Source organism: Cupressus sempervirens, chromosome 8, assembly GCF_028749045.1.
Source record: "Cupressus sempervirens isolate cs-2001-9-10 chromosome 8, ASM2874904v1, whole genome shotgun sequence".
NCBI classification, from domain to species: Eukaryota; Viridiplantae; Streptophyta; class Pinopsida; order Cupressales; family Cupressaceae; genus Cupressus; species Cupressus sempervirens.
The window spans coordinates 768,643,027-768,669,217 of NC_143125.1; positions in this window are offsets into that span (position 1 = coordinate 768,643,027).

Consider the following 26,191-nt stretch of genomic DNA (forward strand, 5'->3'; position numbering starts at 1 on the left):
TATAGAAGAGTAGGGAGGCCAAAGCTCTATTAATAGGGGGCTCCCCAATCATAGTTCAAATTGCACATGAAGGTGGCCCATATGTTCCCTACCCAGTAGGGTAAACATATCGGCTGAGGCAAGCAGTTGATCTGCGACTGTCTGGATGCAGAGGCACTCTAGCTAGTGGTCACCATCACTAGATAGGGTGGAAGGAGGGAATGGGTGGTGGGCCCCCTTCATCTTAATGAATCTGCATTAATTCTATTCTAAAGGGACTGCACCAGAAGTAGTAGATTATTCTTATAGCGATCTAGTCACCTATAGATAAGTAGGGGCCACCACCATCAACGTAAGATCGAGAGCCTATAAAATTGTAGGGGATCTGGGGTCAACACCCGTAGAAGAAGCAAGTGATCCTGTTGGTTCAACAACAACATATTGAGTAGTAGAGATAGCATCTCATCCAGTAGCAAAGGTGGTAGACAAGACTAGCAATAGGATAAGTAGCAAGACCAGCATCTGTGTCAGTAGATCCAATAGTAGTAGACTGCACTAGAAGCAGTAGTCCTACTTACAGGTCCAACAATAGTCAATGATGTGATTGATTCAGTAGAGTCTATAGATTCAACCCTCTATCTATATGAGGCAAGCAGTCTTCTGATCCAGAAGTTTATGGAGAAGCCAAGCTGATGATCAATAGAGCCCCATATAGATAGAGGGTGATGGAGCTATTGATTCTGTATAGTTAGTTGCCCTAAAATTCTATGGCTAGATCGAGCCCCAAACCCACCAATAGTATCACCAGAAGCAAAGCAAGCAGTGGAGGCATTTACCTATAAGCCCCATATAGATAGAGGGATTGAGTTTATCCATCCATAAGTAGTACCACTACCAATAGTAGATTCTAACTTTAGAGATCGAGATTCTGAGCTTAGTGATCCATACCTTTGTTAGCGAGGTGAAGATTATGTTGTTCATGATCAAGATAGAGACAAAGATCCAGACCCATAGCCATCATAGGTAGAAGATTCAGTTGACCGAGCCCTATATATATAATGGGCAGCAGTAGATCTAGCACCACCAACACCAATGGCAAGGGAAGCAACACCCATAGTGCCTTCAGCAGTTGCAGTCCCAGATGCATATATAGATTGAGCTACTTGCTTCCTGCCTTATAGCTATCCACACTACGGACCTTCTAGCCCCCATCCCCGATTTAGAATCTCCTACTTATCTCCTAGCTATCCTTATATCCTTTTCTTTGGTGGAGGGCGGGTTGCTTGCCTGTCTATGGCATCATTGAGCCTATTTTGGTGTGACGTTATGCTAGAAATGGCTTTCACTCCCATAGAATTGTAGGGGCCATCCATTCCCACCCTACAGTGCAGCTGAATCTGCTTCGGGCAATTTGGTAATATTGGCTAGTTCGAGATCAATCACAACACCATAGAATTGTAGGCAACGGGTGGTCTTGCCTTTATAATAGTAGGCCTTGCCCCTGTTTAATCACTTCCATGTGACGGAAGAGGTATACTAGATTTTGTCCTTGATATGGATAAACATACTTTTATGCCTTTGCCCCATGCCTCCGGCAAGTGCTAACCTGCTAGTGGTGGTGCCCATAGAATTGTAGGGCTCTGGGAAAAGACATTTGAAAGTTGGAGATGCTTAGAACTACATTAGTGGTGCTATTTGGGGGTGGGAGGATAGGCAAGGTCTTTGCCACTGTTTCTCATGGTTGGCCCACCCCTTACAATTCATTGAATGGATGCTGAAGAAGGGCAGGTATGTGGTGCCCCCTGTGGGCATTGTTCAGCACTATCGACAATCGAAGAGATGGGAAAGGGATTGAAGGATGAGAATCAACAAGTAGGGGATTAGGAGATCCACTGTGCATGCAAACTCATTGCGGTAGCCATGATTTCAATGCTCAAATTTGAAGCAAGTGTCTAAGTCATTACATATAGAATACCAATCCAATAGTTGATATCAACCTAGGAATAACAAGTTTGCATGCAGAGTTGTTAATGCTGGAATGAAATGCACTATGGGTAGGGGGTAGGGCCCTATAGAATAATGGCAGTGTGCATTCATGGGGCCCTACAATAATCTACCTTGGGCAGGGGGGTGGGCACCCTTGGCTACTAATAATAATCTAGTTTATATTATAGGACAAGAAGTCATTGTAGTGCTCGTAGCCTGAGCCCCCTCTATCTATATGGGGCGGGTGGAGGACAAGCTTTCCTTCTATTCCTGTAGCTTGCCCAGGTCCCTACAATTCTATGGTAGTTGTCTATGTGGGGAGAATCCCTAACTTTGACATAGATCGAGATCAATCTAGATAGGCCGGTGGATGGGGGAGAGCTAGGTAGAGGAGCGGATCAAAGTGAACTAGTTATAGTCCCCACTGCTGGCTCGGGCTCAGGGTATAGATATGGATATAGAGGTTATCCACCGGCTGATAGATAGGATAGGGGGGCCTCTATAAATTAAAGCCATTAATGAATGTTACTCCAAATTATATAGGGAATGTGGGGAGCGGAGTGAAGAATAATCGGGCAGGTGAACCAACCATTATAGGCCTACCCCTACAATAATAGGTAAAGGCCATACAAGAATCTGTTTCCAAGGGAATTGATAGGGGGTCTAATCTATATTGCTACCTTTGATGGGGGTGCTACCACCATAGAGAGAGGGAATTGGTAGACTACCAATAGCACTTCAATGTGCCAGAAGCATAGCGCATAGGAGTCGAACAACCTAGATAGAAGGTCTAAGAGGCGGGGTGAAACATGAATGAGTTTAATTTTCCTGAGCCCCCTTTGCAATAATCTACCCATAAAATGATAGGGGCGGGGCTAAAATTCTATGGGCACCTTATAAATAATAGGGGTAGGGGGGTGGTTGGCCCCTACCTACAAATTCTAGGGTAGGCACCCGGGCGATAGCCCTACAATAATCTACCTTTGCATGCACCATGCAAAAGGTCTATATAATCGACATAGTCCTTACCTACAAGATTATCTTGGGATAAATATTGAATTGTGTATCCGAGAGGTCTGACAGAGCGACCCATTGCCTTCTAACCAGAAGGATTTTGCATATTTTCTCTTAGATCAAGAAGCAAGCAACCAAACCTTTTAGTATAAGGATTTTATGCACTTGTATGATTACGAAATTAATCTAAATGAGAAATGCACTTTATTCAAATAACAATAAGAAATTTAAACTATATGAATGCATTGTAATCTAGATGATATTTAAAATGCTAAGCAATATGGAAGCTAGAAATCAAGTGAATACTTAATTCAATAACAATTCAATGCAATTCAAATTCTAACTTTGTAATGAGGAATTAGAAGCGTCTTATATAGAATTCTTGAAATCAATCAATGGTTGAGATCAACTTAGATCAATAGTTAGGATTGAAGATGAGATCTAGTCAGGATAAAAAATTCCCAGTGTAGGTGGGGTTAACTAACTTAGATTTTGAGTTTGATGGAGAGTTAACTGAAATTCACTTGAGAGTGAGAATAAGTGGATGAAGACAATTCCAATTTGAGAGATAGATCACTTGGATTTCCCATTCCTAAATCAAAGAGAAGAAATTATAAGGTTATTTAATTTAATAAAATGAGATATGACCTCATAAAGGCATATTTTAATTAATTGAATAATCACATCCAATAATTAAAATGAAAGCATTATTAAATTAAATAAATTTAATTCCTTAGTACATTATCCTTAGGAGATAATTTAATTTGATTAAAGTATAATAACTTTATATTAAATTAAATCTAATCAATAGGTTTAATGTAGCTAATATGAGTCAATACTTTAGGAATTAAATAAGTAATATGATTAATGCAAATTAGGGTTTTCTACATTTGACAATTAAGTCAAGTAGTAAAATCAGAATAAGAATTGCCTAGTAAAATAGGACTTTATGGTTGATCAAAATAGACCAAAATTGGTTGTCATGGCAATGGGCCAATTTTGGGGTGTTACATTTTTCCCCTCTTTGAATGAATGTGCGAGCAACACATTCAATTTAAAGAAAATCAAAAAGCATGATTCATAGATTAAGAAATGAGATTGATTCTACATCGATGACACATAGACCAATTGATAAGCTTTTAAAGGTCATCTCTAGAATGAAGCTTAACCTTACAGGATCTAGATAGAACACCTAGATACCTAGAGCTAATAAGATTGGTTCCAAAATTGATGACACAAAGACCAATTGATAAGATTTTAAAGATCATCTCCAAAATAAAGCTTAATCTTAAAGGATCTAGATAGAACACCAAGATACCTAGATTGACAAGCTTTTAAAGATTATCTCCAGAACAAAGCTTAATCTTAAGGAATCTAGATAGAACACCTAGGTACCTAGGATGAATAAGCTTTTAAAAATTATCTCTAGAATAGAGATTAACCTAAAGGATATAGATAGAACACCTAAATACCTAGGATGATAGATAAAAAGATCTAATCATGAGTCATAGAATCATCCTTATAATGAGGCTTGATCCTTAGGAGTTGGGATTTAGACTATCTTAATACATTTCCATCAAACTCTGATAATGACTATTATAAGGTGTGATCAGCTAATGAAAAGGTGAGATAGATGACAAAGATGCCAGATAGAGGGGAATAAGATGCCCCTAGTGATGAGGACATAAGATGGGACCAAGATGTCTTGAGTGATGAAGATTCAGATTGATTTGAGATTCAAGTTCAATGATGTAATCATCTTGCCCCCTTGGGAGAAAAATTCAAAGATGACATAGGAGAAATATGATGTAAAGTAGTATATTAAGAGATATAGAAGAGATCTATGACTAAAAATATCATAGAAGAGATCAAAATCATTAGAAGAAAATTTTGAGTCAATTTGAAGTGATTTCAAGGTCCAAAAGACCAAGGTTGACCAAATTTGACCATAGTTGACTTGAGTTGACTTTTTTCAAGAAAAAATGAAAAATTTGAGGAAAATATGATGTGAAAAGATTACAAAATTCAAAATGTATCAAAAAATGGATTGCACAAGCATTTGATCACATTGGTCCCAAAATTGTAAAATGCAATTTTAGCTATTTAAGTGTGTCAGATTTTGAATTCAATCCCAAAAATAAATTCAAAGCAGTGAAATTAGCCAGGGGGTGATTTTTGGGAAAATTAGAGAACTTTGAAAAATTAGGTCAAAACCTATATAATGGAACAAAGGGTCATTTTCAAATCCTTTGCACTTTTCTCTTTAGTGAAGAGGAGAGCTCTAAGGTGAAAATGGTGGTACTTGTGTCTTCTCATCATTTTGAGCTCTCCTAATGACATAGCTAGCCGACAGACTATAGACCTCTAGTGAGTAGTAGATAACCTTGGCTCACATTTAATTTTTCACACTTTATCATGCATTTTGGCATGTTTTAGGGTTTTAAAAATTTTGTCCCATCAATTCTTGTGTGAGGATCTCATTCTTCATGTGAAGCCAATCTTTCCTCATGTGAAGATCCATTAGTCTAGTGTTTCTTCGCATAGGGCAGGGAGGTTTCTCATGAGGGAGATACCCACCTTTCTCATGGAGAGCCCTAATTTTTGGGTGCTTTTCATGTATAGTCTAATCACTTTTCACGTGAATAATTGAATCCTCACATGAATAAGTGAAACCTCACATGAGGAAGTGAAATTTTGTGCGAGAATTTGGTATCAAATGCAAAATTAAAAGTTAAAAATTTGATGTTTCATTGAAAATTTGCATTTTTGTTTTAGTTGTATTTTTTTGCTGGGACTGACCATTTGTATGTTGTATTTGCTTGTGTGTGCAGGTTATCTTAGATGATATTGGATTTTGGTCCCATTAGCCACCATATGGAGCTTTGTTGTGGACCCTTGATGCCACCAATATTGCACATATAGATAGATTGGGGTTGTCACATCTATACCAAATTCTAGTAGTGTTGGTGAATCATAGCCTATTGACTAGATTGGTGGAGTGTTTCCATTCTAAGATGAACACTTTCCACTTTCCATAGGGAGAGATGATAGTCATAGCTAAGGAAATATACATGATCCTTAATATACCCTTCTAGGAACTAAGGGTGGTGTATGATATAGTTCCCCAAATTGGTATAGAGGCACTCCAGGCTATCTTTCAGTAAGACTTGATTATAGGCCAAGTGATTTGATGGGATGAGCTCATGCATACTTATGGGTAGACACATAGATTAGCATTAGTTTTGGATATATTCATTAGCTACTTCTTGATGCCTAATAGGGGCCAACATGGATTAGAGTGCGGCTAGGGAAAGATTCTTTAGAGGATGTTGGATACCCCAGAGAGATATGGGTGGGGAAAATGCATGTTCATACACATGTACCACAAGATGCATGAGATAGTATATCATGAGTGGAAGAGCATGGTTACCAGGGTGTATGTGCTTCAGATCTAGGCATGGGAATATTTTATAGTTACATTTTCCAGTTATACACCCCATTTTTGAGGATTAAGGGCAGCCTACAGAGCCTTATATTTATAGTTATAGAGGCTAGTTTACCCAGGCAGCTTTGGATAAGACTAAGTGGTGGAGGGCCCATCTTGATGACTTAGTGTATATAGTATGGTAGCCTTAGAGAGAGATCAAGGACTAGGATGATGCACCCCAAGAGCTGAGCCATATGTTTGTATCATGGTCACTAATAGGCTAATCAACATAAATAGTGAAGTAATTCCCATTAACTTACGTGTGGTACTAGTATTAAAGGCCACATGATATATCATAGGAGTAATACTCCTATGCACATGTGGAAAGATATATGGGGCATAGATGGTCACATAGACTAGATCCTAGGAGATCCATGATAGATGTCATCAACTATGTTATGATGTACTAGGACTACTCACCACTAGTGGCAGATGTACAAATGATGCTAGCCTACCAGGCATATTTTACTAGCCATCCCTTCCTACACTTTACAGATCTAGTGGGGATGGCAACACCAAGACAACCAGTGTAGGTACCTTAGGCTCCATAGTAGGCACCTCAGTAGGTACCCTTGTAGGCACCTTAGTAGGTGAGGCATAGGATATAGCCGATACAAATCCCACCTTGGAAAATGGGGGTAGATCCAGGTTCAGGAGGTAGTGGGACCGATGAGAAGTGATGATAGAGACCTCATATAGAGGAATAGCAACCTACTAAGCAAGGCAAGGAGGATATGCTAGATCAGCCTACTATGGGAGCTAACATCTTGTCACAAACACAAGATTCTCTAAGGAGAGCTAGATAGAGGATTCAGGCCAAATAGAAATAGCTAGGGGACCTATAGATATAGGTGGCAGTGTGGGATATGTAGATAGCAGAGTGAGATTGAGAGATTTGTGACTTACAAAGTTAGCTAGAGCTAGTGACCCAAAGAGCTAAGCAGAGGGATGGACAACATTAGGATGAGATTTTTCTACAGTTAGTGAGAGTTGCATATTACTTTATGGCCTATGCAATAGTTGTCCCAAATGAGGTAGAATAGGTGCCCCAATCTTCACAATATACATGGAAGTCAGGAGGTGCATGGCTAGTTGCGAGACTAGATATGCCTCCTCTACTGCCTCCTCCTCCACCTATGCCCCTAGGAGTTGAGGGAGAAGGAGGGAGATAGATTGATATTTCTTTGAATTTTGACCTAGTTATGTATCCATTGGTGTGCCAGCAACATTTTACATCATTTTTGATTGACAACACTCGAGTAGCATCCATTTTTTTGTACTGATGTAGTCTTTTTTATACTGATATATATAGAAGAGATTTTGAGTCGAGTACCATGTGCATGTGTCATTGTCTATCTTTTAATTTGGTGTATGTGAGATGTGTTTTATGTTGTGATTATGAAAATCAAATATGATGTGATGTATAAATGTAGTGATTATGAGATGAAATGATGAGATTATAATATGAAATGCAAAATATGAATGAACTAATAGCTCATGTAGTGTTCCATGTTTTGGTTGATAGTAGCAAGTACCCATTGAGGAGCAAGAGGATAGACCAAAGAGTCAAACACTTATGCATCCATGAAGAATCATGATACTTTGAAGATGCTAACAATCCATCATCAAAATGATGTAAGTGAATTAATCATTGAACCATGTGCTTATGCAATGTAACCCTATGCTAGATGCAACTCTAGGACTGGTTACGAAGCTTCAATAATTATCATCACTAAGCATTTAGAAAAACCCCATATGTCATACAATTCCCACTAACATTGCAATCATAGGAATATGAATAGGACATATGTTCTAATTTTTTCAGGATTAAATGTAAGCATTCGAGGCACAAGAAGCTAGAATGACCAGAACATTTGTCCCTTTTAATGTAGCAAGTTAATATAAGAATCAAAGCATAAACACTATTATGACTAGAATGTTTCTTGTGTGTATACATGCTAAACACATGAGAGATCCTTCTTATGCTAAGTAATTAGTAAGTATTTTGTTTGCAATGATCCTTGCATTCGTAACTTGAAAAAAAAGTGTACTATATATACTCATAGTGACCCATACATTCACTTAGTAGGACAAGTATCAATATTTACTATACCATGAAGAGTTCACTCCAACAAGCAAGGAGAAGAACCAACCTCATTGGTTTATCAATAGAAAAGGAGTTGATGTACACATAACCATCCAATACAGGATGGAGGCTCTTATAGTGGACATCCCTCTTAAATGGATACTTTAGATTATTTGGAATTAAACCAAAAACATAAAGCAAAGAAAAGATCATGCCCCCAGTCCTTGCTTCTTTAGTTGAAAAGGACATCATCAAGTTCTCAAAGAGACATGATAAAGAAAAAGAAAAATAGATGAAGAAAGACTTAACGTATCCCATGTAGATTCATCATTTTGAGTTCAATTTCTATGTTATAGGATTGATGTCAAGTGTAAATGTTTAGAACATGTATGAAAGAAATCTCTTCAGTAGGAGGATGATAGTAGATAGATGTAGTCAAGATGACTGGTGACTGAAGTCAAGAGGAATCTTCAATAAGAAGAACTTGAGTAGGATTGAGCAATAGTATATAGACACAGTTAGAATAATTACTGACTGATGCAAGAGAGATCACCCATGAGAGGAACCTCTAAGTGATGCTAGAAATAGTAGGCAAACATAGTTAGGAAAATTGGTGACTATCATGAAAGAGATGATCCATGAGAGGAATCTCAAAAAGTGACACTAGCTATAGTAGGTAGATATAGGTAGAACAACTAGTGACTATTGAAAAAGAGATTATCCATGAGAGGAATCTCAAAAAGTGACACTAACGACAATAGACAGACGTAGTTAGAACAACTGATGACTATCACAAAAGAGACCTCCCATGACATTATATGGTGTTGCCCTTGAGTTATGACAAGATTCAATCCATGGATACATGAGTGGAAGTAGGAAACTAAAGTAGGAAAACAACTATACATAAAGCCAAGAGTTTGTGCTACAAGATATAGCATTTGAAACAAGAGGCACCTGTTCACCAGGTTTTCACTATCTTGGTAGAGATTTTTTTTTCCTACCATGATGCCTATTTGCCAGGTTTTCACCAATGACACTTTAAAAAAAAAGAAAATTGTATTTTTTATTTTTTCAAAAAATTTTGGTATTATGAAGGTGCCTATTGCTAGGTTTTCACCAAGGCGATGATTTGTTTAGGAATTTTGGCAATTTTAAAGATTTTTTCTAGGATAGATATATATAGAGAGCTTTTGAAATTACATCAGTTCTAGAACTAGTTTAGGTGGAGAGTATTGATAGACTTCTTGAGCACCTCTCCCTTGGCTATAGAAAGATGATAAGCACGAGATCCATACAGTGCAATGACTATGTAAGTTTAATACCCCAAAATTGGCTCATTTCCATCTGAACCAATTCTGGTCTATTTCAGATCAATCCTAAAAACCTATTCCATTAGGAAAATTCTTATTCTACTACTCACTACTTGACTTAATTGTCAGATGCAGAAAACCCTAATCTGCATTCATCATATTTCTTATTTAATTCCTATAGTACGTACTCATATTAGTCACATTAAACCTACTTGATTTAATTATAATTTAATTATTAAGTATTTATACTTTAATTAAATTAAATTATATCCTAAGGCTAATGTACTAATGAATTAAATTTATTTAGTTTAATAAATACGCCTATCTTGATTAATTAAATGTAATTATTTAATTAAATGGGAAAGGTATTTCTAATTAATTAAACAAAATTATTTAATTAAATGGAGTACTTACTTCTAATTAACTAAACAAAGTTATTTAATTAAATGGGAAGCCATTCCTAATTAATTAATGAAGTTATTTAATTAAATAAGAAAAGTGTCTCTAATTAAGTAAAGATTATTTAATTAAATAGAAAAAGTAATTATGAGAGCATATCTCATTTTATTAAATTAAATATCTCAACAAAATCTCTCTTCAGTTCAAAAAGGGAAATTTTCAGTTCACTATTGATAAAAAATGAGTTAAATTAGTTAACTCCTTTTTCTACTCAAATTGAATCAGTTAACTCCTTATTTTACTCAAATTAAATTTGTTAACTCCCTTTAATTTGGGAATCTCCCTTTATGACTAAACTTCACCTTTAATCCTGACCGTTGATTGAAATTGATCTCAATCGTTGATGGATTCTAGGAAAGTCTATTTAAGAGACCCTCATCTCTTCATTTTGGGGAGGTTGAATGAGAATTTGCATCAAATTGCTGCTGGATTGTGCATTCATTTGAGCTCCCTACTTTCATATTCATTTTCTAGATTTAATATGCATACATTTTAGCATAGTTTTCTTTTACATGTTTTTAGATTAAACGTGCATACTTCATTCTAGATTAATCTGCATTCTCATATAGATTAGTCACATCTGCTTTTTAAATCCTTTGTTCTTACAGGGTCTAGTTGCTTAAACACCTCTAATTTGAGGATATCTAACAAGCAATTCCCTTTAGATAGAAGGCAACAGGTTGCTTTGCAGGCTGATTTTTAGATGAACAATCCAATGTTCATTCTAGGATGAATCTGCATACAATGACTGTGTTGAAGTGTGTGTGTTAGCAGAGGCCACATATTCATGCATATATTTCTGGCACCCACCGTGGGGCACAAAAATCATTTTTTTTGGCCTCTTTCTATATTTTTAAATCATTTTTTTCTCTGTCCGTACTGTTTTGTATAGATTCAAGAATTGTCACGCAAGACTATTCATTCTTGCGTGAAGATCTAGAATCTTCGCGCAAAGATTCTCTCTGGGTCGTGCGAGAAAGTTCCTGAGCAAGCAAAATTTTGCACGACACTTGTTTCTTCGCGCGAGCCAAAAATAGTTTCACGCAAGCTCCAAACAGTTTCGCACGAGACAAAAATAACTTCATGTGGCTCTATCAAAAATTTTGCACATCACTTGTTTCTTCATGCAGGCTAAAAATAGTTTCGCCCGAGAAAGAAATAACTTCACGTGGCTTTGTCAAAAATTTTGCATGAAACTCTGCTATTTTTGCATTGATTTTCGTGTTTTTTGGTTTTTCTGCTAACTGCTCACTGTTTTTGGTTTTTTTCATGTTTTCTTTTTTAGCATTTTCTAAGCTTTTTTATGGGTATAAAAATGAACAAAAAAAGTTAAATTTTATTTTCCCATAGTTAAGCTTCAGTTTTCACTAACATGTTTTCTCTTAAGCATCTTTATTTCCATTTTTCTAATTTTTTTTGCAACATAACAGCGGTTTGCAAGAGAATTGGAAAAACGTGATAAACTTGCTAAGAATAGGTAAAACATCTACTAAGTGTGTTGCAAGGATTACCAAGTAATTCTCTTTAACTGATAACACCTCATTTGGAGCTAAAACAAATATCTCTTGTGTCAAGCTTGTGTGTATTTCCTTCCATGTTCTCATTTTACAACACATGCATAATTTGATACTAGGTTGTGATCTCTATTAGTTTCATCTAGCAAGCTTAGTTATTAGTGATAGATCTAATTAGCTATCTTGGGTTATTGGACTCGCTAATCTACCGGCCCCTCATTCCACCCTGTGGTTGCAAGAACAACGCCATGTTAAAGGGGAGGGGTCTACAGGACATAAGTGTTAAATGCTCCACAAGGCAACCCTTTTTTGCTTTCTAGAACTCACTAATTTCTGAGTTGTGGACTCATTTTGGCTTATTGAGGGGTTAAATGTTCCACATATTTGGACTCACCTCGCATTAGTTAAAGTGTTAAGTGTACCACCTTGTGCTTTTTGATTGCTTTTGGATAGATTTGCTTTTGGGAATTAACATTTGTACACACATAGTAATTAAGCCCCCATGAACACTATTCGTGGATCTTGAGGGAGTGGATTCCTAGTGAAACTCCTCTCTAAGACAGATTCCTTATAGGTGGGAAGGATACTTTGAGCATCTCACAGATAGATGAATCTCCAACTTGTTGATTAAGGCATCCTTTCTCCAGAGAGGTTGATAGATCACTAAGAGTTGATATCATAGATCTTTAAGAGATACTCTTAGTTTAGCATGTCAGATTAATCTGTCTACTTTGATTGGGCTAAAGGTGAAAAGGTGTCAAAACCTTGAATTTGGAAGCTAAGTCCCCTTGTGGTATACTATTGTGAGTTGGTCACCTTTAGAGAGGGTTAACTGTAGCAGACGATCCCTCTACAAGGAAAACTACATTAACAGAACCTCAAGTGGTAATAGCCATTTTCACCATGGTAGTGACAACTGTTGTATAAATGTCCTTGTGGAAGAAATCTCCATGGGTGTGGTTCATTGTGGTTTGTCAAATCTCCCTGGCAGCTCTTGAAGATTAAGTTCTCAGACTGTGTCAAAACCTCAGTGTGCCGAGATTGGAGGTCACTCCTATGAGTCATAAAAGTTGCAGAGTCAAACCATTACTAAAAACCTTAGAGGGGCCAACTTTTATTTTCTAGGGATGTATGCATGATTGCAAAACTCTTTGAAAACATACACAATTAGCTCTCTTAAGAATCAACACGTACTAAGTCACTTGATTGTTCATGCACAAGATTATTTTTGCCCTTGCTCATTTTTTTTAGACATGCTTGATATCACCTGCTTGTTGTTCTACATTCTTGTTTATCTGCTTGCTTACTAAAACAATCAAATTTGTTGTCTGTTAAATTGAACTTGTCTCAAAAATCTACCCAATCTATCTAAAAAGTCCAAAAATCTTGCCAAAATCAGTCGCTATTCTGAAACTGATCAGCTTTCTCGCGCGAAAACTTTTTTAGTCTCGCACAAAATCATTTGGTCCTCACACGAAATCATTTTATCCTCGCACGAAATTAAAATTCTATCATGAGTCTTCATGTGACTTGAGATTTTTCTCACGCAAAATTAAATATTGTCACTGACTTTCACACAAGCCATGAAACTTCTTCGCATGGTCTGCAAAACTTCTTCGTGTGGCCTATAAAGGTTTTTCATGTGAAATATTGTGTCAGCATTTCCACTTTTGGTCTAATTTATCTATCTGTGATCTACACACTACCCTTTTCTACGTCCATTTGTCACTTTCTGTCTGCAAACATTCCTCAAATAGTGGCATCCTGCTTAGCTAATGACTTTTGATCCATACTTTAACTAGTCTTGTCTCTCAATTATTTTAAGAAGGAAAATACACAAAAGAGACCACAAAGGTCCACTATTCAAAGAGCTCAACCAGAGAAAGTATGGGTTCTTAAATTTGTTATTGAAGAAATGCATTCCAAAGCATCTAATGAAAAATCAAAATCTATATGGATTCCCAAGTCTCTTTTGAAGGACTTGACTATTGAAAACAAATCAAAGTTGACATTCAACCTTCCAAAGGTTTCCAATCCATCTTATTTCCAACATCTTCCTAAAAAGGTTTCAAAACCTTCTACTCCACCCCTCTCCAAAATGGCTTTGCTACCTCATATATCTAAGCATCAATATATTTCATCCATATTCCCTCCATCATTCCACTACCCTTCAAGGTGTGTGTCAATGTTGATCTTGCCTAATATCTCATCCACCCTCATGAGATTCTCTAAATCTTATGCCTACTTTCCATCATTGCTTGTTTCAGTCTTCCAAAACCAACAACCTTATCCTCCATCTACCTTTCATTTTCCTTTCATTTCCCTTCCATTACCTTATCAACATCTTTGAGTGTACCTTGCTACGGCCTTGGCTTATCATAACTTATCTTTCTTATAGGAGCACTATTCAAATTGAAGAAGGCTTGAATTCTTTCCAAAAACTCTAAAAATCAAAAAAAGAAAAAAAAGAAAAGAAAAAGAAAAATGAAAAAGTGCCTTGGTGAAAACCACTTCTTTTGGCACCTTGGTAGCAAAAGTAAAGATAAATAAATCCATCCTATGGTGAAAACCACTTCTTGTGGCACCTTGGATAAGTACCATGATGAAAACGTGGTAAACAAGCGTCGTGCGTAATTCTTCCATCCATGACATCCTATCATGATCTTGCTTATCCTTCGGATGTCCTCATTCGTGAACTCATTCACTCATAAACTCCATAACAAACTTTACTGTCCTATTTAGTTAAGCCTTTGGTCTTGATCAATGAAAGAAAGAAAAAAACTCAGTTCTTAGCAATCTCTTGACATGGGCATTTTCTTGGATTACTTATGTGACACCTTTCATTACACCATGGGCTTATATTGTTATATCCTTTTCCCTAGCTTGGGTAATCTTGTGAAGGCTTTCCTTGAGGGTAACATTCACTACTTCATACTCCTTGCCTATCCATCTCCACTTATCCACCAGCTTGTTACTACATCTCATCCTACATATTGTCTTGCACCTTGCTAGACACTAGAACAAAATCAAGGTAATCCTTCTTGAGAGCTAGTAATCTCTGAAAAAAATCTAAAAATCAGAACAAGGTCTAAAAAAAATTGTTACCCTAGTGAAAACCTAGCAATAGGTGCCTTGGTAACATGAAAAAAAAGTAAAAAATCAAAAATACAAAATAATTCCAAAAAGAAAAATACAAAAAAAATTGAAAAACAAAAATAGTGCCATTGGTGAAAACCTAGAAATAGGCATCATGGTAGCAATAAAAGAGAATCTTGCCAAGAAGGTGAAAACTTGGTAAACAGTCACCTTTTGATCCCAATGCTCCATCTTGCAGTGCATCTTCTGGCTATTCTATACAACCACTTTCATGCTTTTGCTTTCCTGCTTTTTGCTCATGTATCCATAGATTGAGTCTTGTCACAGCTTGGGGGCATTCCCCCTTAGTGTCACTATTTTCAAGATTCTCATAGAATCTCCTTCACGACAGTCACCAGTGTTCCTCACTATGTCTGCCTAGTGTCACTAGTGTCACTCTTTTTGAGATTCTCCTCATAGAATCTCCTTCGAGACAGTCACCAGTGGTCCCCACTATGTCTACCTACTATCACTAGTGTCACTCTTTTCAAGATTCTCCTCATAAAATCTCCTTTGCGATAGTCACCAATCGTTCTGATTGTGTCTACCTACTATCACTAGTGTCACTCTTTTCAAGATTCTCCTCATAGAATCTCCTTTGAGACAGTCACCAGTGGTCCTCACTACATCTGTCTACTACCATTAGTGTCACTCTTTTTGAGATTCTCCTCATAGAATCTCCTTCGTGACAGTCACCATTCGTTCTGACTGCGTTTGCCTACTGTCACTCTTTTTGAGATTCTCCTCATAGAATCTCTTTCGCAATGGTCACCAGTTGTTTTAGCTATGTCTGCCTACTGTTTCTCGGGTCATGTCTCAAGATTCCTTTATGGAAGATCTCTTTTGTGTCAGTCACCAATTGTCTTGGTTGTGTCTATCTACTGTCGCTTAGTCCTTCTTAGGTTCTTCATCATGAAGATTCCTCTTTGACATCAGTCACTAGTCATTCTGACTGCATCTGCCTAATGTTGTCACCTTATTCAAGAGATTTCTTTCAAATGTATTCTAGACATTGACACTTGACATCAATCCAAAAAAATGAACACAAAAATGATATACTTGTTTGGATATGCTGAGCTTTTTCTTTGTTTGCTTTATTTTTGCTTTATCATATCTCCTCAACCAACTCGATGATGTCATCTTCAACTAGAGAAGTAATGACTGGGGGCATGATCTTTTCTTTGCTTTTTGTTTGCAGTTTAGTTCCAATAAGTTGATATATTCCTATAAGAGGGGTGTCCACTATAAGAGCCTCTATCTCGTATTGGATGGCCGTGTGTACCTCGACTCATTTTTTACAGATATGTCATTGACATTGGTTCTTCTCCTTGTTTTTTGGAGTAAACTCTTCATGCTACAGTAAACACTGATACTTGTCCTACTAAGTGAATGCACAGGTCACTGCGAGTATATCTAGCACACTTCTGTCTCAGGTTACGAATGCAAGGGTCATTGCAGAAAGAATGAATATTGAATACTTAGCACAAGAGGGATCTCTCATCTATTTGGTGTGCTTTTCATGCAAGCAACATTCAGGTCATCCTAGCATTTATGCTCTAATGCTTATGTGAACTTGGTACATTAAAAGGGACAAATGTTCTGGTCATTCTGGCTTCTTGTGCCTCAAATGCTTACATTTAATCCTGACAAACCAATAATGTATGTTATATTCATATTTCCATGATTGCAATGTCAGTGGGAATTGTATGACCTACGAGCTTTGTTCTATATCCAGTGATGATTAAATATCAAGGCTTGATAACTAGACCTAGGGTTGCATTTAACATAGTATTGCATTACATACTTCACTTGCATAATCATGCGATTCAATTGCAAATCTACTTTCACCTTCTCTGATGAAGGATGACTGATCTCTTCAAAGAATCAAATTCATTCATGAACTACAAAAATGATTGATTAATCACCCTCTTGGCTAATTTGGTTGCTCTGAACCCATTTTTTGGGATCAAATTCAAAATTTGACACATTAAGTGGCTCAAAATGCATTTTAAATTTTTTTGTGTGATCCAAATCTTTCTGATACTTTGGAATTCTTGGAATCTTTTCAACTCAAACTTGGTCTTTTGGATCTTAAAATCACTTCGGATCAACCTCCAAATTTCTTTTGATCATTCTGATCTCTTCATATTTCTTCAGATCATTCTAATCTCTTCATATTTCTTCAGATCATTTTGATGTCTTCATATTTCTTCTGATCACTCTGATCTCTTCATATTTCTTTAGATCATTCTGATCTCTTCATATTTCTTTTGATTGTTCTGATCTCTTCTACATTCTGTTGAATCTAATATTTCTTCTGTATCTATAGCTATATTTCTTCACATCTATTTCTAGTGTGTCATCTTTTGATTTTTCTCCCGAGGGGGCAGGATGATTACACCATTGAATACCTATCGCTTGGGGTATCTGGTTCCCATCTTATGTCCTTATCACTTGGGGCATCTCATCACTCAATGCATTTTGTTCTCTTCTATCTGGCATCTTTGCCATCTATCTTATCTTTTCATCAATTGATCAACCTTATAACAACTCTTCTCAGAGTTCAATAGAAAGGTATTGGAACAGTCTAAACCCCGACTCCTGAGGATCAAGCCTCATTCTGGGGATGATTCTATGACTCATGATTGGACCTTGTTATCTTTTTTTCAATCTCTCAGGTATCTAGGTGTTCTACCTGGATCCTTGAAGGTTAAGCTCTGTTCTAGAGATAATCTTCTAAATGCTTTCAATTTTAGGTATCTAGACGTTCTATCTGGATCCTTAAAGATTACGCTCCATTCTGGAGATAGTCTTTTAAATGCTACCAATATTAGGTATCTAGGTATTTTTCTTGGATTCCTTGGGATTAAGCTTTGTTCTAGAGATAGTCCTTAAAATCTTATTAATTGGTCTCCATGTAATCAACTTCGGAACCAATCTCATGTTCGCATCATGCTTTTTGATTATCTTTGAATTGAACGTGCTACTCACACATTCATTCAAAGAGGGGAAAAATGTAATACCCCAAAATTGGCTCATTGCCATCTCAACCAATTCTGGTCTATTTCAGATCAATCCTAAAGTCCTATTCCATTAGGCAAATTCTTATTCTACTACTCGCTACTTGACTTAATTGTCAGATGCAGAAAACCCTAATCTGCATTCATCATATTTCTTATTTAATTCCTATAGTACGTACTCATATTAGTTGCATTAAACCTACTTGATTTAATTATAATTTAATTATTAAGTATTTATACTTTAATTAAATTAAATTATATCCTAAGGCTAATGTACTATGGAATTAAATTTATTTAATTTAATAAATATGCCTATCTTGATTAATTAAATGGGAAAGATATTTCTAATTAATTAAACAAAATTATTTAATTAAATGGGAAGCCATTCCTAATTAGTTAAATGAAGTTATTTAATTAAATAAGAAAAGTGTCTCTAATTAATTAAATATTATTTAATTAAATAGAAAAAGTAATTATGAGAGCATATCTTATTTTATTAAATTAAATATCTCAACAAAATCTCTCTTCAGTTCAAAAAGGGAAATTTCCAGTTCATTATTGATCAAAAATGAGTTAAATCAGTTAACTCCTTTTTCTACTCAAATTGAATCAGTTAAATCCTTATTTTACTCAAATTAAATCTGTTAACTCCCTTTAATTTGGGAATCTCCCTTTATGACTGAACCTCACCTTTAATCCTGACCGTTGATTGAAATCGATCTCAACCACAGGAAAGTCTATTTAAGAGATCCTCATCTCTTCATTTTGGGGAGGTTGAATGAGAATTTGCATTGAATTGCTACTAGATTGTGCATTCATTTGAGCTCCCTACCTTCATATTCATTTTCTAGATTTAATATGCATACATTTTAGCATAGCTTTCTTTTACATGTTTTTAGATTAAATGTGCATACTCCATTCTAGATTAATCTACATTCTCATATAGATTAGTCTCATTTATTTTTAATCCTTCGTGTTAGGAATAAGGTGTCTCAACCTTGTATAATTCCTATTCATTATTATTTGTTTTGTAAAATGTATTTCTTGAAAATAATGTTGATGTGTCGACATCTTGAATTGTGTGTAAGGAGATCATGACTAAAACGGTTATGACGGATTCCTATGACACGTAAGAGCTATGTTAGGAAGATTCAATGACAGGTGAAGACATGTGGCAACTAAGATATTTGAGTATTGTACACTCTACCCCAATAGTGGGCCGAAATTTTTTTTGGGGTTCCTATTTTCTCAGAGAATGGTAAAACCTTTATACGGTTTACTTTTGGAAGTAGCCCTAAAGTGAAGCACATGTTATAAGCATTTTTAGGGTTACGAAGAGATGCAATTCAAAAATGGTGTATTGTTGGTACTGCGAGTAGCTACTGGAGTCTTCTGTTGTTGATGTTGAACTTGCATTGCAAGCGTATTGTAACCTTGTGTTGAAGATAATACATTGTGCAAGTTCTAAAGGGGTGGGGTTGTTTTACCGAAAGGTTTTTCCCCACCGGCAAATCCTTGTGTTATGTGTTCCTTTCTCTGTCTATTTTCTGTATGCATGGTTGGCTGCAATATTGTTAATTACATGATATTGAATTTGTAAGTGTAGAAGATTTTAATACGATTTGCATCATACTTTCCTTATGAGATTAGCATAGGAAGCTATTTCCGCACCTGAGTTTCCTTACAAGTGGTATCAGAGCTTGATCAACTTTTGATCCTAGTTGTTGGGTAGGGTTTTTTGAGCTAATCTCAAGTTGAGTGGGAGTCTTGTAAAGAGCATCCTAAATCTTATTTGTAGATTGAGATGGTGAGTTCATCATATGGAAGAATGGAGGTGGAGAAATTTAATGGCACTAACTTTGAGTTGTGGAAACTCAAGATGGAAGACATGTTGGAAGATCGTGGCCTATGGGAAGTGACTACAAGCACTAAAAGACCAAAAACTATAGCTCAAGTAGATTGGGATATCAAAGATCATAAAGCTAAAGGTCTCATAAGACTTTGTTTAACTGATGCAGTCCTTCTGAATGTTCTAGATGAGAAAACCACATATAGTTTTTGGGAGAGACTTGGGGCCATGTATTAGGCCAAATATTTGGTGAACAATTTATTCCTGAGGAAGAATTTGTATTCTCTATGAATGGAGGAAGCTGGATCCTTAACGAATCATTTAAATGCATTTAATATGCTAGCTGCACAGTTGACATTAGCTGGTGTCAAGTTAGAGGAGGAGGATCATTGCTACACACTTTTGTGTTCTTTACCAAATTCATTGGACCATCTTGTGATGGCTCTCGGAAGCACGTTAGTCACTTTAAAAATGGATGATGTGGTGTCTTCATTGCTTTTAGAGGAGATGTGAAGAAAGGCTTCTATTTTAGAAAAAGAAGCCCTTGCTGTTCGTGGGAGATCCACGGAAAGAGGGAAGAAAAATGACAATAACTCTGACAATAAGGGTAGATCCAAATCTTGTGGGAAGTCAAAGACTTCCAATAAGTCCAAGGAAAAATGTTGGAATTGTAATAAGATTGGGCACTTTCGTAAAGACTGTAAAGAGCCTAAGAAGAAGAAGAAAGCCTTAGATTCTAGTTCTGAAAAATCTCAAGAAGATGGTGATACATTCATCGCAGCTTTGGCAGCCCATGCATCTGATGATGTGTGGTTGGTTGACTCAGGTGCATCTTCTCACATGACCTCTTATAAAAAGTAGTTCTCTAAATATGAAGAGTTCGATGGTGGAAAGGTGTACTTGGGTGATGATTCTCACCTAAAGATAGTTGGACGTGAAAGGGTCACTATCAAATTTCCTGATGGATGAGTAAAGGGAATCAATGGAGTTATGCACATTCCAGGTTTGGCACGAAACCTATTATTTGTAAGTATGCTAAATGATGTAGATGTGCAAGTTTTTTTTTCTAAAGATGGATGTAAGATGATGAGAGGAGCTATGGTGCTTGCTAAGGGTACTAGGAGAGGTACTTTGTTTAAGCTTGATGCACACATTTCTCAATGTAATAGTTCTTCTGTTTCAAAGAAGAGAGTAGCTATCACTTCATCCCCACCATCTAAATGAGCAATAAAGAAGACTGTGGTTAGTGATTTTGATGGTAGTGCAACAAGTGTACCTAAGGGTGCAAACACTTTGGAAGGAAAGCTTCCTATAGAAAAGACAATGTTGTGGCATTTGAGATTTGGTCACATTGGTGAGAAGGGTCTCACAACCCTGAAAAATAAAAATCTCGTTGAGGGGTTAAATGATTGCAATCTTGATTTTGAATTTTGTGAACACTGTGTATATGGTAAACAAAATCATGTTCAGTTTTACTCTAGTTCTCACAAATCTTCTGATGTTTTGGATCTTATTCATTCTGATGTATTTGGTCCTGTAAAAGTTCCTTCAATCTCCAAGTCTGTATTTTTTGTATCTTTCATAGATGATTACAATAGAAGGACATGGATTTATTTCCTTAAAATTAGGACACAAGTCTTTAGTTGATTCAAGGAATTTAAACCCCTTGTAGAGAATCAGACTAGTAAGAAGATTAAGTGTGTGAGAACTGACAATGGTGGTGAGTTTTGGTCAGCAAAGTTTGAATAGTTCTGTAAAGAGCAAGGTATTGAGAGGCATAAGACAACTCCTTATACCTCAGAGCAAAATGGAGTTTCAGAGAGAATGAATAGGACACTTATGGAGAAGGCTAGGAGTATGCTTAGTGGAGCTAGTTTAGAACAAAGGTTTTGGGCCGAAGTTGTGGCCACTACTTGCTATCTGGTTAACAGATCTTCTACATCAGCCCTTGTTGGTAAGATACCCATGGAGGTGTGGTCTGGTAAGAAGCCTTCAATTAGACATCTTTGTGTTTTTAGTTGTGAAGCTTATGCACATGTTCCAAAGGAGAAAAGATCTAAGTTGGAAAACAAAGCTGTTAAATGTATTTTCATTGGGTACAGTGCTAGTGTGAAAGGATACAAGCTTTGGGATCCTGTGACTAGTAAGGTGTTGTATAGCAAAAATGTTATTTTTAGAGAGCTAACATCTTCTCCTATTGTGCTACAACTGGATGAAAAAGAAAAGGAAAAAGATGTTGTTCAGTTGCCTCCTACCCCTGAGAAGACTAAACAGAGAGACCATGTTCGGTCTAATGATGAGGAGAGCTCTAGCAGCTCTGATAGTTCAGAACAAGAGGAAGAACAACCTCAACCTCAGCCCTTGAGGAGATCCATGAGAGAAAGAAAGCAACCAGAAAGGTTTGGTTATTCTATGTTAGATTCTAATTGTGCTTTTACTTTGATTACTAACACTGATGAGCCTAGATCTATGAAAGAGGCTTTGGGCATGGAAGATGTAGGTTCTTGGATTAAGGCTATGGATGATGAGATGGATTCATGAGAGAAAAAAAAAACTTGGGACCTTGTACCTTTTCCTAAAGGGAGAAAATCTGTTGGTTGTAAATGGGTGTTCAAGAAGAAATTTTGTGCAGATGGCAGTGTTGAAAGGTACAAAGCTAGATTGGTTGCAAAGGGGTATTCACAGGTAGAGGGAATAGATGATGGTGAAATATTCTCTCCTATTGCAAAGTTGACATCCATTAGATTTATGTTATCTCTTGCTATATCATATGATTTAGAGATAGAACAGATGGATGTGAAGACAACTTTCCTTCATGGTGATTTGGAGGAAGAGATTTATATGTCACAGCCTGAGCACTAAATTGTTAAAGGTAAAGAATCCTTAGTTTGCAGATTAAAGAAATCTCTATATGGTTTGAAGCAATCTCCTAGGATGTGGTACCTTAAGTTTGATGACTTTGTGTTGTCAATTGGATTTGTAAGATCAAAATCAAATCATTGTGTTTATTTCAGAATTGAAAATGATCGCCTTCTTATTGTTGCATTTTATGTTGATGATATGTTGCTATTTGGGAAGGGTAAGGGTATGATTTTTGATTTTAAATCTCAGTTGTCAGCACAGTTTGAGATGAAAGATCTTGGGGCAGCTAGGTACATCTTGTGTATGGAAATCAGTAGAGACAGGTCTAACAGAAAACTCTGGTTGAGTTAGAGTAAGTATGTGAAGTCTGTGTTGGACACGTTCAACATGGCAGATTGCAGACCACTATGTGTTCCTATTCCTATGGGAACAAAGTTATCTGTAGATGATTGTCCAAAATCTCCTAGTGAGGTGGAGGACATGAGTAGAGTACCTTATGCTAGTATAGTTGGTAGTCTTATGTATGCTATGGTTTGTACTAGATCAGACATTGCCCAAGTAGTGGGAGTCCTAAGTTGATTTATGGCTAATCCTAGACGGATACATTGGGCTGTAGTTAAGCGAGTATTCAGATATTTGAGGGGTACATCAAATTACTCCATATGTTATCATGGTAACTCTTCTAGATCTCAGCATTCAGTTTGTATTCATGGGTTTGTGGATTCAGATTGGGTAAGTGATATTGACTGTAGGAGATCCACTAGTGCTTATGCTGGTACCATCAGTTGGATGAGCAAGCGACAACTTGTGGTTGCTTTGTCCACTACATAAGTTGAGTACATGGCTGCTACTCATGCTTGTAAGGAAGCCATTTGGCTTAAGAGATTGTGTTCTAATGTTGGTGTTGATGCAGAACAAATTACTATTTGGTGTGACAGTTAGAGTGCTATTTTCCTTGAAAAGAATCCAACTTTCCATGCCAAAATGAAGCACATTGATGTGCAGTATCACTTTGTGAGAGATATGGTGGAAGATGGAAAGGTAAATTTGGAAAAGGTAGATACTATGAAGAATGTTGCAGATGCATTAATGAAACTAGTGGGCACTAAGAAGTTCAGATGGTGTTCAGAGTCTATGGGCCTTTTGGCCTATAGCAGTTAGTTCCTATTATGTTCATATTGCTCTTACAAGGTGTTTGACAAGTGGGAGAATGTTAGGAATAATGTGTCTCAAACTTGTATAATTATTATTCATTATTATTTGTTTTGTAAAATATATTTCTTGCAAATAATGTTGATGTGTCAACATCTTGAATTGTGTGTAAGGAGATCATGACTAAAATGGCTATGACGGATTCCTATGACACGTAAGAGCTATGTTAGGAAGAGTCAATGACAGGTGAAGACATGTGGCAACTAAGATATTTGAGTACTGTACACTCTACCCCAATAGTGGGCTGAATTTTTTTTTGGGGTTCCTATTTTCTCGGAGAATGGTAAAACCCTAATACGATTTACCTTTGGAAGTAGCCCTAAAGTGAAGCACATGGTATAAGCATTTTTAGGGTTACAAAGGGATGCGATATGAAAAGGGTTTATTATTGGTATTGCGAGTAGCTACTGGAGTCTTCTGTTGTTGATGTTGAACTTGCATTGTAATTGTATTATAAACTTGTGTTGAAGATAATACATTGTGCAAGTTTTGAAGGGGCGGGGTTGTTTTACCAAAAGGTTTTTCCCCACCGAAAAATCCTTGTGTTATTTGTTCCTTTCTCTGTCTATTTTTTGTATGAATGGTTGGCTGCAATATTGTTGTTTACATGATATTGAATCTGTAAGTGTAGAAGATTTTAATAGGATTTTCATCATACTTTCTTTATGAGATTAGCGTAGGAAGCTATTTCTGCACCTAAGTTTCCTTACACTTCATTCTTACATGGTTTGGTTTCTTAAACACCTCAAATCTGAGGATATATAACATGCAATTCCCTTTAGATAGAAGGCAACAGGTCAGTTTGCAGGCTGATTTTCAGATGAACAATCCAATGTTCATTTCAGGATGAATCCGCATGCAATGACCGTGTTGAAGTGTGTGTGTTAGTAGAGGCCACATATTCTCGCATACAGTAAGAACCAAGCTAGTTAGGTTCAAACTTCCCCTATTGGACCCTTTGTTGATGATTCTTAGGATTTTTTCTCAAAACAAGATTATTTGTGGAATTCACATGCCTTTACTTTCTTATTGTAACTTCTAGACATATACTCTTGATAAACTTGAAGATGATCGTATGCCTCTTATCGACATTCATCTAATAATACTAGCTCTTGAAGCCAAGAAATTATGCAATTTTCATTAATAATAAGGCTCTTCATGGAGATTCTTAGAGTAGGAATCTCAACCTCAATTGGAAGTACCACATCCACTCCATAGACCAAAGCAAAGGGTGTTGTACCTATTGGAGTTTTGATACTTGTCTTATATTCCCATAAACCATAATTAATTTGAAGGTGATAATCCCTTCCAAATTTACTAATTGTGTGATGCAAGATCTTAAGGATCACTTTATTGGATACCTTTGCTTGGCCATTACCTTGGGGGTAATATATAGAAGAGCAATTTTGTTTGATTTTTAACTTTTTGCATAACTCCTTAAGGTCCTTATTTTTTAACTATCTTCCATTGTCAGTAATAATGGAAGAAGGTATACCATACCTAGATATGATGTAATTCATGATGAAAAAAGCTATAGTTTTTTAGTTTTCTATTGAGAGAAGGACATCCTTGACCTACTTTGTGAAGTAGTCTATAGCTATAATAATGAACTTATGTCCATTAGAAGAAGATGGGTGAATCTGACCCACAAGATCAAAAGTCCATTGTTGGAATGGACACACTATAATAGATGGAATTAGCTCCATAGATGGAGCACGGATCAGATTCCCATGGAGTTGACCTTATTTTTAGGACTTTTCATATTTGATTGCTTTTTGCTCCATATTTGTCCAATAGTAACTAGCTCTAATAAGTTTACGAGCTACTATTAAGCCATTTGAGTGAGATCTGAAAATACCCTCATGGACATCGATTAATGTATATTTGGACTCTTTAGATTCTAGAAACCTAAGGAGTGTTTCATTGAGATCTCTTCTAAACAAGTCTTTAGCAATAATGGAATATCATGAAGCATTGCAGATAAGGTGACATTTTTCATTTTGGGTTAGACAATCAAAAATGGTTTGGTCATGTAGATAGGAGTATATGTGGTGGTAGTAGGATGAATATTGTCCTACAATAGACTTGATAATTCTATATTTAGAGGTATCATAGGCAAGGTAGAGTAATGTTTCCATTAGGAACTCATGTTGAAGATCATTCTCTAACATCTAAAGCAAAGAGGCTAGAGTAGCCATGGAATTGGCCACATTGTTGTCTGCTCAAGGAATTTGCTAAAAAGTGATATGAGCAAAGTACTTCTTCATGTCATCAACCA